Here is a 10,433-nt window from a genome sequence, read left to right as displayed (position 1 = left end):
AAACACACACGAGAGCATGTGCCTCTTTTGAAACCCCCCACCCACCGTTGGAACAACAGCCACAGACACACTGCATGACCAATGTTTCCAAGCAGCTGGGTGTTGTTTGTCGTCCACAGACAAGATGCTGCATTTGTCATGCTTCGCAGTGGATTAGTTATTTGCAGACCTTCACCGCGTGCTAAGGGAGTTAGAAGGTGGCAGTGCAGCTTTGGCAACTCTAGCCAACCAGCATTTGAGTAAACCACTAGCACTGATCTTGGTTCAATAACCGGGCGACAGCTGGGAGTGCCCCAACAGTGGGAAGCATAAGGATATGAAGCAGGTTGGTGGGTTATACCTGTTACATGGATACCTGACAGCCGGATGTGAGGCTTACACGAGGCTTGTGACCTCTTCAACATGATGGCTGATTAACTTTCTCATGGTCTGATACCTCCCTATTTATTAAGACACATTGATTCCTAACTTTAAGGTTGACTGTGGGTTTGACAACCTACAAAGCTGGTCTGGAAATCAAAATCAGTCCTGGCAAAAATGTTCAAACCAGCCCCACACTGCAAGAGGCTGCAATTAGAATGCCGACATAGCATGGTGGCTGGGTCATGGGAGACTGGCATGCTCTGAAAGCAGAGAGCTGCCCACCAGGAAAAGGCGAGAGTGGTACAATACCCCGTCTGAACCTAACAACCTGGGGTGCAATGTGATTCAGCCTCTGGCAGAACTGAGGTAGTGTAGCAGATGTCTTGTGTACTACTACCTGCAAACCTGTGCCTTATCACACCTCATATGACGGGGTATGGATATCATTGGTGCAGCCGGTGCAGTTTCACCAGGGCCAAGGATTGCGAAGGATCCACTACAATCAAATTATAGCTGTTATTTACCACCTTAATGTGGCAAATGGAGTCCATTTCCCTAGTGTACATCACGGCTTGTGGGACCTTGCCACACCACTGTCATCCATGTTCCACAACCATTCTAACAACATACCTCTGTGGCATGCTCCTTAAATTTGGACAGTATACATTTCTTCTCCATTAGGATTTTTTCATTGCTATGTTTTCAGAAATACGTCCATTCACTTATCATTACGTTAACACAGTAGGAAGATGGTAAAAAGAATATAGAAAGCATATACTTGCTTGTCCATTTTATAAAATTTAAATCTTGTAATCAACTTTCGATTATCTCTGGATTTCTGAATGTATTTGTGGTATACACTTGGCAAACAGACAAGTCTTTAAATACTCTCCACACCTAACCTGGTCCTTTCCAGAAGAGATTTTGCCAGTGGCACAGCAGGCCCCCTTCCCCTGATGTAATAGCGAAAGCCACCATAATTCAGGTGTAGTGGTACCCTCAAGCCTCTGGGGGCCGGTGCAACTGCACCAGCTGCACCATTGCCAATGGCCGGCTGAGGCGAGTGCAGTTGGGCGGGTGAGACTCAGCCTAATTCCACACTACTATCCAGAGCACAACTATTGTTTCCTGAGCTCTGGGCTTCATACCAGCCAGACGGGTGAAAGATAGTTTCCCGGAATGGGGGAGGACCAGTGTGGCCCCCCATGTGAGTTCCCAGAACTGGCATCAGAAGATGTCCTGAGATGTCTCATTAGTTCTAATGAGAAATATACAACAACGCTTCAACCACTGATTGGCCTGTGGCCTTTGGCGCTTCCTCACTTTCTGCAAAAGAATATCAGGACCTCTGGCCCCCCTGACCACTTCCAACCACAGAATACTTAAAAGCTTCCTTTTCTAAACATTTGTGAGAAGAGGTGAATCATTATAGTGGCCAAATACAGACAGATAATCGCACAGCAACACTAAGAACATGAGAAAATGGTTAAAACATAGGCTTTGGGATATTAAAACATAGGGATATGTTTTGTGGAGAGTCAGTAAAATTAATGAGGGGGGGGCAGTCTCTCACATGTAGGGGAACAGAGTCACACTAGAAAAGTATTGGGGCAATTAGAATGCCAAAGCAGGGAGCACCGACTGCATTGTTTGTAATACAACAAATATGGAAATCGCAAAACACAATTATTATAACGCACGAGGCATTAGTGTAACACGCATAGGCAATGCGATAGCCGGCAATGAAAAATGTTTCTGAAATGGGAACAGCTAGGGAGGAGTAATGCAAATTGCCGGCAGATGCTATGACATTATTGCATTACCATAAATCCGGGGCAAGCATTTTCACACATTTATAATGGGCGCTTTTATGAGAGCCGTAGTCTTGTCTCTCGAACATTAGGTTCCCTCCAAACAATCTATTTATTGATTCCGAGGAGCCATTGTGCCGGGCTTTTAATGAGTTTTGCAGCCCGTGGCCTCTTCCGGTGACTCACGCTGTGCTTCCTGCACCGGAGGTTGTGGTTTTTAGTTCCACATTGGAAATCAACCGCATATCTTGGCTTTGTGTCCGCTGCAATCCGAGGAGACGGCTTTAGCCTGCAGTAGAGCTGTTTATGTGTAATAGAACAATTGATAATTTTCTGCAGTTGTGTTAACATCCCTGACAGAATAGCTGCAGACGGAAGACAATTGAAAATATGTCGTTTTTTTAATACAAGCCCTGACAAGCTTGCAAATCCTTTCACATAGTTATTTAAAATGCATAGGAAACGTTGTCAAACCTGACGAAAATCCAATTTCCACAGTTAGATATTGTATTTATACTAATACCTGCCAGAAAGAGAAATAAATGGGGACTGCACAATGGTGTAGATATGGAATATTTAATAGGCAGTATCGAGATACCTTAATCTCGTAGTCAAAATGTCGACCAGTAAGTATGTATAGATTTTCTATACCTTTCGCCGCATATAATTGTACCTTGATGATATATATATTTTCAGGGTACATAGATGAGAGAGGATGTGCATAAGGCCAGAGCTGCTTACTGTGTAACTGGGGAACTAGGTTGGAGTCTCCACGTCCCTAAAAACATACTGTGATTCTTGGCAAATCGCTTAAACTCCCTGGGGCAGATTTACAAGCCCCTTGCGCATCATTTACGCCGCCTTTGCGTCACTTTTGTGACGCAGCGGTGGTGCAAATCCTGCTCCATGGTGCGTGGGTACTTACAACGTGACGCATCTGGGAGATGCGTCAGGAACGCCTCCTAAAAGTGGCTGAGTGAAATCTACAAGATTTCACTCAGTCACTTTTAGGCCCATGCTGCGTCAAAACCCTGCGCCTGCCTGAAGCAGGCGTAAGGATTGACGCAGCATTAAGTAGATAGGACCCCCAGAGCATTGCTGGAGCTGCATCGCGCTTGCGACGCAACTCCAGCAGTGCGTCACTTTTACGGCACAGTTGTGTGACGCATCTGTGCCATTTTTGCACCATGGTGCGCCGCATTGTAAAATGCGGCGCATCCATGATGGCGGAGCTGCGGCGCACAATAACTGGCGCATCCCTGCTGATTTCCAGGGATGCGCCAGTTATGTAAATATGCCCCCTTTGCCTAAAAACATGAATGTATCCCTGGTTAATGTAACTGGTTCTCATGTAAAGTGCTCCAATACCTTCTGGTCGAGTTTGCACTATATAAAAATGCAGAAAAATAAAATAAAATGTGGGACTAGAATAGTAAATCTATACTTACATATATGCACTTCCCTCTACCCTATTTTGGGCCTCGATATCTTTAGTACAATGATACAGTATTTGAATATTGCCTACCCGACATTGCGGACTGCAACCCTGCATTATGTATCCGCTACTTCTGCTCAGTGGTATAGAAAAGATGCCATGGGCCCTAAAGTAAGCAAATAGAACTCTCTTCCATCTGATTAGATAGTAGAACCAGCCACAATTGAGGTGCATGGGGTCTTTGAGATCCCAGGACACTAGTGTCACAGAACCCATGTGCGAAGGTATCTGCATTGCTGCAGCACCTTGCAATGAACATAGAGTTGTCGACAGCAGCATTAAACTGCTTGGGGAAAGGAGACTAGAAGAATGGGAAATATTTTGGAAAGTCCAGTAGAATAATGTGTGCATTTGTTTGTACCTTTACAAATTGCGACTACAGCCTAGGGATGGTCAATATTGGTTCACAATAGTCATGTTTGTGTCACATTTTTCAGGATATCAGTACATATATATTTATATGCATTTATATGCATGTGTATTTAAAAGTAATCGTTTAGTTAGTGGTCATCATGGCAATGTGATACGGGTTAGGCTGTCCTGGACTAATACCTTGCGGAACCGAAAGGTATATTGAAATTGTCCCCTTTCTGTTTGAGGTTTGGAGCTGTTGGTTTCCAAATTGTAAACAGACAATAGTGGTAGGCGTTTTCTCCTAAATCCCTGGATCTCACCCAAGATATAAAACTCCATCTGAATGCATAGACTAAGTCACAAGCCAAGTGCAGCAAAAACAAGCTCAAATTCTTGTGAAGGATCAAAGATAGGCCTGGGCAGAGTTGCGCATTGTGGAACTCCACAAAATGGCAAAGAAACTCTACAGCGCTATGTGAAGTTCCGCAAGCAGCAGAGTGCATTACATTGTGCCGTTCACACTGAGTTTTAGCACTGGGTGTTTGTCCGGGACTGTAAAATCAGCGCGAACAGCACTAGGTGCAGCGCAAGAGGGTGCTGCTTCGTTCTGCCGCTCCAGTAGAAATTCTACTTGAGCAGGTTTGTCAGCATGAGCAGTAGCGACTATCCGCGACCGCCCGTGTTGAGAAATCTTGCAGGGAGGTGTTGTAGCGTTGTATTTTCCTTGCTCGCCAACTTAATGTTGGCAATCGAGGAAAAAACTTCACTCTGCAGAGTTTTCTGGAACTCTGCATTCTCCACAGAAAACTCTGCAAACTCCGCAAACGGAACGGAGTTCACCGCCATGGCCTAATCAAAGACTACGTCCCTGAATCAGACTTCAAAACGATGGTAAAATCCTGAGTTCTTTCCAGCTTGACATGGGGAACTCCTTACTATCCGTGATTCCAGAAATTCACTTTTGCACCTCATAAGGAGACTTTACATGCTGTTGGAGTCAGGAAGGAAATATATACACCTCACTTCAATAGCTACTCACTATAGCTAAGAATATTTCAAGTTGGGCTGCTTTGTGGACCAATTTCTCCACTTGAGTACCCTAAAAGGCCTGGCATAAAAACGGACATTCCCTAGAGGCCTTCGCTCTTTGCTAAGTTCATACTTTCTCGTTTCTGAAATACCCGTCTTCAAGAAACATCAAACATTTTCTCAATCTTTCCGAGGGAAGGCCACAACAATCTGGAACTCCATTCCCCCTGACATCATGACAAATCCATTTTATGGATTGTTCAAAAAAGATTTTATATGCCTCTTACCTCAATGTCAATGCCAGAAATGACATACATGGGTCTTCATTTGCTGATGTTTTAGCCCACGGATCTTTATCTTTGATTTTACTGATGGATTGTGTAAACGTTATAGTCTACGATTGTGATTGTGGATAATATATGTATGTTTATTATTCAATGTTGTCGCGGCAATCTATGTTATCTCTTAATTAATACTTTTGTATATGGTCATCGTTAAAGAGTAGCAACGTGTGGTACTCTATAAATTGATCAGATAACGCTTAAGTAGGATCCTTGAAACATTAAACTGGTATTAAATAAATATGTACAATTGTCTTATGTGGTAGTTGTCAACCAGGAGACAAACTAAAATCATGATTATGAGGGGCGCGGCTAAACATGCTAGATGGCCGGCGTGTTGTAAGAAAGCTCTGCCGAGCAAATTGCTGATCTGTCACTATCCAGTGATTGCAAGCCCCCCAGAAGTAAAGGTGGAGATTCCTGAAACAGCCGCAAAGACAATAACGGCTTCTGAAACTGTACAGAAGACGTGGTCAGCTTCCTGGTGGCGGTGGGGCCACAGAGAGATGAGAAACAGGGGGGTCTGATCAGTGCTGTAGGGCAAGCTTGGGCACGACGTATGCTGAGCTGCGGAGCTGGGCCCCCATCTTTTCCTGTTGTGTATACAGATGCTGAGGCACCTGCAAAGAGTCCCATGGCAAACAACAGCCGAAGAAAATGTATTTATTTTATTTATTTACTTGAGTTTTATATAGCGCTTGCTAGACTCGGAGGTATCAGAGCGCCTTACATAAGGACACCGCGATTTACAAGTTACAAAAGTTTCACAGAAGTTACATAATGTATACATAAACCAAAACAGGAGTAAATTAGCGAACACGAAAGTCAGGATAGGAGAGACCAGGGGCAGCAGTTAATCCACAGGAAGGAGACAGCAGCGGGGAAGAAAATGAGACACATGTCCGTGATCCTGCTGGGTAGGTGACGGCCATAGCGGTGTGCCATGGCCAATCTCCCCTATAGTTGTCGGTGCAGCTCCACCAGGAAGCAGCCATGTATGCATTTAGGGCTCCGCCAGAGAAGAGAGAGGATCAGGAGGGGATCAAAAGGATAAATAAACAATACAGGAGTAAATTAGCAAACACTAAAGTCAGGATAGGAAAGACCAGGGACAGCAGGTAATCCACAGGAAGGAGACAGCAATGGGGAAGAAAACGAGACAAATGTCCGTGATCCGGCTGGGTAGGTGACCGCCATAGCGGTATGCCAGGGCCAATCTCCCCTATAGCTGTCGGTGCAGCTCCACCGGGAAGTAGCCATGTATGCGTTTAGGGCTCCGCCAGAGAGGAGTGATGCTCAGGAGGGGGATCAGAAGGCTAGAAACCAAAGACAGGAGGTACGCGCTTGCGAGGATGGCAGGGTAGGAGGAGTGTGGTTTTGGCAGCCATCTTAGAGTCCGGCACGTCGAGGCTGTTAGTCTCCATGGCTCAGTGGCTAGTTCTAGGTGCCACCAGTTCTGCAAGGTCTGCGGGCTGCCAAGGAAGCCCGCTGGACCACGGGGCCACTAGGAGTACCACCGCTCTAGAGAATATCCAATACCTGGTCTACATCAGCTCTGTACCTTAGCATAGAAGCAGATGTAGAAAATATGAGAGATATCATTGTGAAGCAGAATCATCATAAAGGATCTGCTCTCACATTATAAAATGCCATGGAATTTGTTGAGAGCCGATAGCCTCCTGATATCTTTGGGCCACCCAGTGAAACCTTCAAAAATGTGGAGCCTCTAAGGATCCCCTCTCCAGAGGGCGTGTGATGATCCAGTATCTTCAGCACATCCATATCAGTCTGGTAAGTAGAGTCTCACAAAGTCTCTGCTACGAACATCAGACCTCCAAACTCCCCATCAACCCCATCAAATCTGCACCCAGGTGGCAGATTTGAAGAGAGCCACATGGTGAGAGGAGGGTACCAGTAACCATGGCAGAACTGGAGCAGAAGTAGAATTGTGCCAAGAAGGCAGACTGACCATGCTGTGGCATGAACCCTGGCCAATTTAGTAAGCTCTGCTTAAGGCACAAAGGTGGCGTTTGTTCATATGGAGCTTGAGAAACTCGGGTGGATAAGGTTAGCTGAGCCCTACATGGAAGACAATTCACACATGGTGGTGACAGCCTGTGGGGCCCAACAGCTGTGTAAACGTGGCATATGGCCTTTAGATGGGGATAGGGAGTGGCGGCTGGTTGCTCCGGCCCTGGATTCTCAAACTATTAAGGAAACATTTAAAAGAGGCCTTTCCTGATATCTCCTTAACTGGCATGTAGTGATATGAGAAGGCCACCAGGAAAGACCTGGGATACCCCCCTGTTTCCCTCTCCCACGCCTCCCAAGTTCATTGAACATCAAACTGAAAATGAAATCATCTCCCTCTTTGGACACTAAGGGCAAGTGGACCTGAAGGTGCTGGGCCCAGTGGAAGTGGAGACCTCTCGCCCAGAAACTGGATATAATGGGTAAGCCCCAATCAGCAGCTAACCAGCTGCAAAGTAATATTACTAAATTCCCAAGATCAATGGCAGCGCCTCAAAGGCCAGATGATATGACTAACCCCCTTGGGTCCCCTACCGCACAGACCTCGTCAGAACTGATACTCCAGGGCATTTGCGACACCTGGAAATCCTTAGACACTGTCAGTTCAGAGTGAGTGTGGGTGGAGGTAGGCCTGATAGATGAGCGGGTTACAGAAAAGGAGACAAGTATTTATGCCACCAAATATTCTGTGCAGATATTAATTGGTGATGTCCCTGTTTAAAAGAAGTTATAGGTCACCTTGAGCGCAGGGTGGAGGATGCATAAGGGAGATCAAAAAGGTACAGCCTCTGACTCATATGCGTACCCAGTGGCACAGAGGGGCTATAATTGCCTGATTTCTTAATTAGACAGATAGAGATTCAATAATAAGATAGTCCAGTCGCCCGCCCTGGTTATGGATGCTGCAGAGGTTAGCATCTACCCGGGCTATATTTATTTTTGTCAACTCATTTTGTTGACATTTTCAATATAATAGGTGCACTTACATTGAGCAATGATATTTCGACTTTCAACTTAATAGTACACTATACTCCCATCAGGCGTGGCAACTATAAACAACAGTTACATCAAGTGTCGTATAGCATATATGTGATGCTGCTAACTAGCACTATAATTATAGCACCCACCCTCCCATCCCTCCTTACCTGCCCCCCTGCTTCTTCAATTTGGTCTCATGTAGGTTATTGTTATACACCTGGGATTTCGTCAAGTTCGCAACTTATGTCCGTTCCCACTCTTCACTCCAAGTTAGTTGTGCCCTCTACTCCCTCAGGCGTGGGTGCAGCTGATGGTGTGCTGATGGGAGACTCTCCTTCCGCTTCTGTCAGCCAATCTACAAGGTGGTCTCATGCTAGGGCTCTGTCTGTTGATACCACACCCCTTCTAACGTCCTGGAATCACACATCACTTTCATAGCCTGTCCACATTACCAGGTTCTCCTTCCATTTGGATATTCTGGGGCCCCTAATTGCTTTCCAGTCTACTGTGATTTCCAATTTAGCCAGGACTAGTGCTAGGTCAACAAATTTGGTAGTAACCTTGCGTTTACTAGGGGGTGAGAAACCCCCCAAGAGACAGACTAGGGGAGTGCACTGAATTGGCCTCAGGGTAACATCATTGATACACTGAACCACTTCACTCCTGAAGTCCCCCAAGGTAATCTCTGCCCCAGCTCCACAGACCTGGGGCAGGAGGCCTCAGCCATGTGGAATATCCAATTATTTTGCAGGGGGTTAGGTTTGCTTTACGGAGGAAACCGAAGTTGATCAACTTAAATCTACCATTACAGGACATTTTGTTGGTAGAGGCTAGGATCGCTTCCGATTCTGCCTCAATGATAGGTGCCCCAAATCTACCTCCCACTTCTCAGGCAGGCTTAGCAGAGGTGTAAAAAAGCCAGCTCCCAGGACCCCGTAAAGGTTGGCCACTGCTTTGATACTGCCTGTGGTGGTGCAAATGACCTCGTACCATCTCTTGAACTGCTCTATGCTGCAGGAATTGACCTTCATGTATCTCAAAAGCCGCCAAGAGGTCCTCAAATTCCAGTAATTCTCCACCACTGTAAAGATCACCCATCCATATCATCCTGTAGGTCCCCAATTCCCCGATTCCCCTTAGCTCTCCTTTCTAGCAAGCATCTCCAGTCTCAGCAGTGGGATATCTTGAGAGTAGGGTAGCCGGTCCAGGTTTTCTAATGACAGCATTGTCAGCAGCATCTTACAAGCGGCAGGTTGTAAGTCATTCCCTCTCCCATCCCGAGTCATACAGGCATGGATCCATTGATTGAACCACTAGAGCTGAATCACAAGATAGTACGTTTCTAAGTCAGGTGCTGCAAGACCCTACTCCGATGTGGGCCGCTGCAGCTTAGCCAATGCTACCATCTGTCTTCCTGGAACCCCAAACAAAGTCGACCATCAGTGTCTTCAGGTCCCAAAATATACAACGAGGGATAAACAGCAGCAAAGTGGTAAAGAAATAAAGTAGGTGGGAAGTGCCACCATTTTAGTTATTGCAATCCTTCCTGCCACCAACAGCAGCAGCGATTTCCAAAAGTCAACACTCAATCTCACCTCTCGCAGCAGATCATTGGCGCTGTGATATATTTTAGTACCAAGATATTTCAGGCAAGACCCCTCCTACATAAAGCCATGCAAGTCTTGAAGCTTGGGCATATCCTTGCATAGTGGGAAGAAGTGTGATTTTTGCCAGTTGATATGGAGTCCTGAGATTGTGCATGTTAGATTTGGGGGTCTCTAGTTGGCACATGTGGGTACTTGTGACGAATAGGGACCCTTGTCTCTAGTCAGGGTAAAGGGAATACACTCCTAAAATAACCCCTATTCACCCACTTGGTAGCTTGGCACAAGCAGAAAGGCCTATCTCAGAGGCAGTGTATAAAGCATTTGTGACCACATACAGTAACCCAGTGACAACACTACAAATGGACACCACACAAGGTTTATATCAACAATAAGTATTCTTTATATAGACTTAACTCAAGACCAC

Source organism: Lissotriton vulgaris, chromosome 6 (assembly GCF_964263255.1).
Source record: "Lissotriton vulgaris chromosome 6, aLisVul1.2, whole genome shotgun sequence".
NCBI classification, from domain to species: Eukaryota; Metazoa; Chordata; class Amphibia; order Caudata; family Salamandridae; genus Lissotriton; species Lissotriton vulgaris.
This window is presented reverse-complemented; position numbering follows the sequence as displayed.